Raw genomic sequence first — 7,360 nt, forward strand, 5'->3', positions numbered from 1 at the left:
TTACCTCAGGTTGGGTTGCCTCCCAACAAGCGCTTCTTTAACGTCACTAGCTTGACGGTTGTCTTCCTCAGTTGAGGTGATATTTAACCTTGTCCTTCTCCTCTACATCTCCCAAGTAATGTTTGAGTCTTTGACCATTCACAGTGAAGGTTCTTTGTGATTTTTCTTCCATGATTTCTACTTGTCCATATTGGGAGACCTTGGTGACAAGGAATGGTCCAGACCACCTTGATTTTAGTTTTCCTGGAAATAGCTTTAGCCTAGAATTGTAGAGCAATACTTTTTGTCCCTCTTCAAATTTTCTTGGGGCTATGTTGCTGTCATGCTTCTTCTTTGCTCTTTCTTTGTAAATTTTGGCATTCTCATACGCTTCAGCTCTGAATTCTTCCAACTCTTGGATTTGCAACATCCTTCTTTCTCCAGCAGCCTTGCTATCCAAGTTCAAGAGTTTCAAAGCCCAAAATGCTTTGTGCTCTAACTCTAGTGGCAAATGGTAAGCTTTTCCATATACTAGTTGGTAAGGAGACATTCCAATTGGTGTTTTGAAAGCTGTCCTATATGCCCAAAGAGCATCATCTAGCTTAATCGACCAGTCCTTCCTTGAAGTTCCCACAGTCTTTTCCAGGATTCTTTTGAGTTCCCTATTAGATATTTCTGCTTGCCCACTTGTCTGTGGATGGTATGGTGTGGCTACCTTGTGTTTGACTCCATATTTTAGAAGCAATGCCTCTAATGGTTTGTTGCAGAAGTGGCTTCCTCCATCACTGATGATTGCTCTTGGAACCCCAAAACGGCAAAAAATTTGTTTTCTGAGGAAGTTCAGGACTACCTTGTTATCATTGGTTGGAGTTGCTATTGCTTCAACCCATTTGGAGACATAGTCTACTGCCACAAGAATGTAATTATTTGAGTATGAGGTGGGAAAGGGTCCCATGAAATCTATCCCCCATACATCAAACAATTCAAGTTCCAGAATGAATTGTTGTGGCATTTTATTTCTTCTTGGCAGGTTCCCCGCTTTCCGGCATTTATGGCAGTGCTTCACTAGTTCCTTTGCATCTTTGAAGATGGTGGGCCAATAAAAACCACACTGCAACACCTTAGCTGCTGTTCTTTCTCCTGCAAAATGTCCTCCATAAGTGGAGCCATGGCAGTCCCATAAGACTTCCCTTCCTTCTTCCTCTGATATGCACCTTCTGAGTATGCCATCTGAACATTTTTTGAACAAGTATGGTTCGTCCCAGATGAAGTATTTGGCATCATTTACTAATTTCTTCTTTTGATGCTTGTTAAATTCCAACGGCAAACTCCCAGTGGCTTTGAAGTTTGCTATGTCTGCAAACCAGGGTGCTTTGTGAATTACCATGAGTTGTTCATCAGGGAAGCACTCATTTATATGTGTGCTTTGTGTGCTTCCTTCTTCACATGGTATCCTTGATAAATGGTCTGCTACCTTGTTCTCTACACCCTTCTTGTCTTTGATTTCAATGTCAAATTCCTGCAATAAAAGAACCCATCTAATAAGTCTTGGTTTGGATTCTTGTTTTGCAAGTAAGTATTTTAAAGCTGAATGATCAGTGAAGACAATGACTTTAGATCCAATGAGATAGGATCTAAATTTGTCAAATGCAAATACTATTGCCAAGAGTTCTTTTTCAGTGGTTGTGTAATTCCTTTGGTTATCATTCAAGACTTTACTGGCATAATAAATCACATGTACCAAATTGTCTTTCCTTTGTCCTAACACTGCCCCAATAGCAAGGTCTGATGCATCACACATCAGTTCAGAAGGTAAGTTCCAATCAGGTGGGGCAATGATAGGTGCAGAGGAAAGTTTTTGCTTCAAAAGTTCATATGCTAGCATGCAATTTTTATCAAATACAAAAGGTGTATCAGAGACAAGCAAGTTACTCAAGGGTTTGGCTATTTTAGAAAAGTCTCTAATAAACCTTCTGTAAAAGCCAGCGTGTCCCAAAAAACTCCTAACTGCCTTGACATTACTTGGTGGAGGTAGTTTTTCAATGAGTTCCACCTTAGCTCTATCCACCTCAATGCCTCTATTAGAGATTTTGTGGCCAAGGACTATTCCTTCTGTGACCATGAAATGGCACTTTTCCCAGTTTAATACTAGGTTCGTCTCTTGGCATCTCTTAAGCACCAAGGCAAGGTGGTGTAGGCAGCTAGGAAAAGAATTTCCAAACACAGAAAAATCATCCATGAAAACTTCAATAAACTTTTCGATCATGTCCGAAAAGATGGACAGCATGCACCTTTGGAAAGTTGCAGGTGCATTGCACAATCCAAAGGGCATGCATCTATATGCAAAAACTCCATATGGACAAACAAATGATGTTTTCTCTTGATCTCTTGGATCAACTACTATCTGATTATAGCCTGAGTATCCATCAAGAAAGCAATAGTAAGCATGTCCTGTAAGCCTTTCAAGCATCTGATCCATGAATGGGAGTGTGAAATGATCTTTTCTGGTGGCTTCATTGAGCTTCCTGTAGTCTATGCACATCCTCCACCCAGTGACAGTTCTTGTGGGTATGAGTTCGTTCCTCTCATTTGGCACCACAGTTATGCCACCTTTCTTGGGAACTACATGGATGGGACTAACCCATGGGCTGTCAGAAATGGGGTAGATTACCCCTGCCTGCCATAACTTCATAACCTCCTTTTGTACCACTTCTTTCATGACGGGATTCAATCTTCTCTGAGCTTGAATGGACGGTCTAGCATCCTCTACTAACAAGATTTTATGCATGCATATGGATGAACTTATCCCTTTCAAATCAGCTAGGGTCCATCCAATGGCATCTTGATGAGTTTGTAGCACCTTGATCAATTCTTCTTCCTGTTCTTGGCTCAGGGTAGAGCTAATGATAACAGGATGGCTCTCATCACTTCCGAAGTATGCATACTTGAGATTAGGGGGCAATGCTTTGAGCTCAGGTTTTGGTGCTTCCTTTTCTTCTTTCACTTTCTCTGGCATGCTTGGCATGGTTGTTTCGGCAGCCTTGATGTCACTAACTTCAATATCCTTGGTGAACTCCTCCTCTGCCACTTCCCTTGTGGTTTCCTCAAAGGTTTCTTGTATTGCAATGTCCACTACATCCACTCTCATGCATTCCTTTAGTGATTCTGATGGATAGCTCATTGCCTTGAATACGTTAAACACCAATTTCTCATCATGTAGTCTAAGAGTGAGTTCACCCTTTTGGACATCTATGATGGCTCCAGCAGTAGCCAGGAAGGGTCTTCCCAGGATTATCGAAGCTTTGGCTTCTTCCTCCATATCTAACACCACAAAATCGGCAGGAAATATAAAATCTCCCACTTTCACCAACAAATCTTCAACTATCCCATGAGGGAATTTAAAAGTTCGATCTGCCAATTGGAGGTCCATTCTTGTTGGTTTGGCTTCCTCAATCTTCATTCTTCTCATCATGGTTAGAGACATCAAATTGATACTGGCCCCTAAGTCACACAAGGCCTTCTCCACCATGACTTCTCCTATGATGTAGGGGATTTGGAAACTGCCTGGATCCTTCAATTTCTGAGGCAGTTTGTGTTGAATGATGGCACTGCATTCTTCGGTTAACAACACGGTTTCCTCATTTCTCCAGCTCCTCTTCTTGGTCATTAATTCCTTCAAGAATTTTGCATAGAGTGGCATTTGCTCTATTGCCTCAGCAAACGGAATGTTGATTTGAAGCTTCTTGAAAATCTCCAAGAATCTAGAGAATTGGCCATCCTTTTCACTTTTCATCAAACGCTGAGGACTCCAGCTTCTCTTCTTGGTCATTAATTCCTTTAAGAATTTTGCATAGAGTGGCATTTGCTCTATTGCCTCAGCAAATGGAATGTTGATTTGAAGCTTCTTGAAAATCTCCAAGAATCTGGAGAATTGGCCATCCTTTTCACTTTTCATCAAACGCTGAGGATATGGTACTTTGGGTGTATAAGGCTTCAGGACCTCTTTTTCTTTTTCTTTTGTTGCAGATGGTATAAAAGATTGTCCCTGTTCCTTGTCTCCCACATCTTCCCTTGCTTCATCCTCTGTGGTTTCCTTTGAGATCTCCCTTAGCTTCTTTCCACTTCTGAGTGTTATGGCTTTACATTCTTCCCTTGTAATAGCCTTGGCAGCATGAGAAACGCTTGGCCCAGGGGTTTGCTTAGACAAATACACAATTTGATTTTCTAGCTTCTGGATGGCAGCTCCTTGGTTTTGCAAGTTAGAATTTATTTCTTCCTTAAAAGCTTTCAAATCGGTTATGTCTTAACTCATGGTTGCAAGCATTCCTTCTATCCTGTTTAATTGATCTTGTTAGGCTCTTCTGGTTCAGGCTCAGATGCGGACTTGAAAACATGGAATATGAGCTGTTCATCATGTACTCTCAAAATTAGCTCTCCTTGTTCTATATCTATAAGTGCTCTAGCAGTGGCTAGAAATGGACTTCCCAGAATGATAGGGTGTAAGTAGCTTTCCTCCATGTCCAGAACGACAAAGTCTGTGGGGAAGAAATAGTTTCCCACTTTCACCAGCACATTTTCTACTACCCCTTCAGCTTGCTTTTGAGTTTTGTCAGCCAGTTGTATGATTACATCAGTGGATCTCACCTCATTCAGTTGTAGCCTCTTCATAAGAGTCAGAGGCATCACATTTATGCTAGCTCCTAGATCACAGAATCCTCTGTCAATTTTTGTTTCCCCTATGATGCAGGGGATATGAAAACTTCCTGGGTCTGTTTTCTTAGAGACCATGTCTTTCTTGATGAGTGCACTGCATTCCTTGTTCATTATTACAGTTTGTCCTCCCTTCAAAACTCTTTTCTTGCTCAGCAATTCCTTCAAATACCTGATGTGTGTAGGCATCTGCTGGAGAATCTCAAGAAAGGGAATATTGATATGGAGAGACTTAAATGTCTCTAAAAACCTTGAATATGTTTTCCCTTTTTCACCTCCTCCTAACCTCTGAGGAAATGGTGCTTTTGGTTGGTATGTTTCCAGCATGCCTTTATTTTGCAGTTCCTTGGCTTGCTCAGTTTCACTTTCCTGCTTAGCTTCTTCCACACCTTCCTTCAAGATTTCTGGCTCCTGTTCTGAGGGTCTGATTCCTTCTTCTTCTGAGACTTCCTTCAATATGGTGATGGCCTTGCATTCTTCCCATCTCACTCCCTTTTGTTCCCCTTTAGGATTCTTTTCCGTGTCACTAGGGAACACTGCAGTTGATTTGGGGGCCTGTTGAGATAGTTCTCCTACTCGAGCCTCCATCCACTTGAGTTTTTCGCCATGGTTCCTTAAGGTCGATCTCACATCGTCCCTAAAGCTTTTCAACTCACTTATGTCCTGACCCATGTTTGCTAGCATTCCTTCTATCCTATTTAATTGATCTTGAAATTGTTGGTTCGGATTAGGTTGGGCAGGTTGATTATTTTGGCCATGATATGGTGGTTGGGAGTAAGTGTTTTGTGTGGCTTGGTATGATCTTTGGTTGGAGTTTTGGTATGTGGAATTGTTATGTTGGTTGGGGTTGTAAGGTTTGTGGTTTTGTGGTTGGGTTTGCTGGTTTCCCCACCCAAAGTTTGGGTGGTTTTTCCAGCCTGGGTTGTAAGTGGTGGAATGTGGATCATATGGTTGCCTTTGTTGATTTCCCACATAGTTGGCCTCTTCCCAATCACCTCCTTCAGTGCTTACTTCCTCTTGATCTTGTGTGTGTATTGCAGCCACTTGATTTGTTTCTAATTTCCTGGTGAGCTCTGCTAGTTGCTTGGCAAACACCTTGTTTTGGGCTAGAATTGTATCAACATGGTTCAGCTCCATGACTCCCTTAGTGTTGTGTCTCTCTGAAGCATAGTAGTACTCATTCTCAGCCACTGTCTCAATCACTTCAATGGCTTCTTCCACAGTCTTTTTCCTGTTCAATGAACCTCCTGATGAATGGTCTACAGCCTTCCTTGATTCATAAGAAAGTCCATCATAGAAAATATGCAATTGCACCCAGTCATGGAACATGTCTGGTGGGCATTTCCTTGTCAAATCCTTGAACCTCTCCCATGCCTCGTAGAGAGTTTCACCATCTTGTTGTCTAAAAGTCTGAACCTCAGATCGAAGCCTATTGACCTTTTGTGGGGGGTAGAAACGTGCCAGAAACTTGCTTTCCACCTCATCCCAGGTTGTTAGGCTGTCCCTTGGGAATGATTCCAGCCACTTAGTTGCCTTGTCCCTAAGTGAAAATGGGAACAAGAGCAGTTTGTAGGCATCTTCCTGGACTCCATTGGACTTCACTGTGTCACAAATTCTCAGGAATTTGGTGAGATATTGATTTGGATCTTCATTAGCACTCCCACCAAATGAACAATGGTTCTCCACCAGTGATATTAGCTGTGGTTTGAGTTCAAAATTGTTGGCTTGAATGGGTGGTTTCTGAATGCTACTACCACAATTCCCAGAGGTTGGGTTTATGTATGAACCAAGAACCCTTCTCTCAGGAATGGCATTGTTTCCATCATCCCTCTCATGGTTGTGAACTTCTCTATCCATGTTGAGATCTAGAGCTCCCTCAAAGTTGTCCTCAGATTCTCCTTCAGATTCTTCTTCTCCCAGTACCCTCTTCCTTCTTGCTTCCCTTCTAAGTCTATGAAGGGTCCTCTCTGGTTCGGTATATGGAGGGGTTGATGTCTCTCCTCTCCTACCTGTCATACAAGAACACACCACAAGCAACAACCAAGTGGAATACTCTTGGTTAATGGAAGAGTATGGTTAGAGCAGTTGAGGAATTAAATCAAATAGTTAGTGGGTCAGTGAGTTAGTTGCTTGAATTTAAAGGCATAAGAAAGAAAAAGCAAATAACAGAGTGCAGGAATTAAAATTCAACAAGTAACTTGAACTAAATTAACAAAACAAAAAAAATTGCTCAATCTAGTTAACTTCCAATTTGAGAATTGTCAATCGAAAACCAATCCCCGGCAACGGCGCCATAAACTTGATGCGCTATAACTGGGTATAGCTACGATTAAGGAAAATTGCACAAACGGCAAAATTCCTTCCGGCAAGTGCACCGGTTATCGTCAAGTAAAAACTCACAATAGAGTGAGGTCGAATCCCACAAGGATTGGTTGAATGAGCAATTCAGATTAGAAGTTTGTTCTAGTTGAGCGGAATCAAGATTTAGATGAGAATTGCGGAATCTTAAATTGCATGAATTAAAGAGCGAGAAGCTAAATTGCTGAAATTAAAAAGGGATCGGGGTGATTGCATGAATTTAATTGCAGAATGTAAAGAGAAAGTGGTAGATCAGAAATGGGGGATTCATTGGGGTTCAGGAGATATTGAGATCTCCGAATCAAAACATTTT

General features: G+C 41.6%; 1 non-coding gene across 1 annotated transcript; it reads left to right on the forward strand.

Moving 5' to 3' along the window:
• The first annotated feature begins 6,016 nt into the window (after positions 1-6,016).
• On the forward strand, positions 6,017-6,120 carry LOC127742060 (small nucleolar RNA R71). Its single transcript, XR_008003247.1, has one exon. It is a non-coding gene; the product is annotated as a small nucleolar RNA R71 (small nucleolar RNA).
• The last annotated feature ends 1,240 nt before the right edge of the window (positions 6,121-7,360 follow it).

This window comes from Arachis duranensis, chromosome 9 (genome assembly GCF_000817695.3).
Source record: "Arachis duranensis cultivar V14167 chromosome 9, aradu.V14167.gnm2.J7QH, whole genome shotgun sequence".
Lineage (NCBI taxonomy): Eukaryota > Viridiplantae > Streptophyta > Magnoliopsida > Fabales > Fabaceae > Arachis > Arachis duranensis.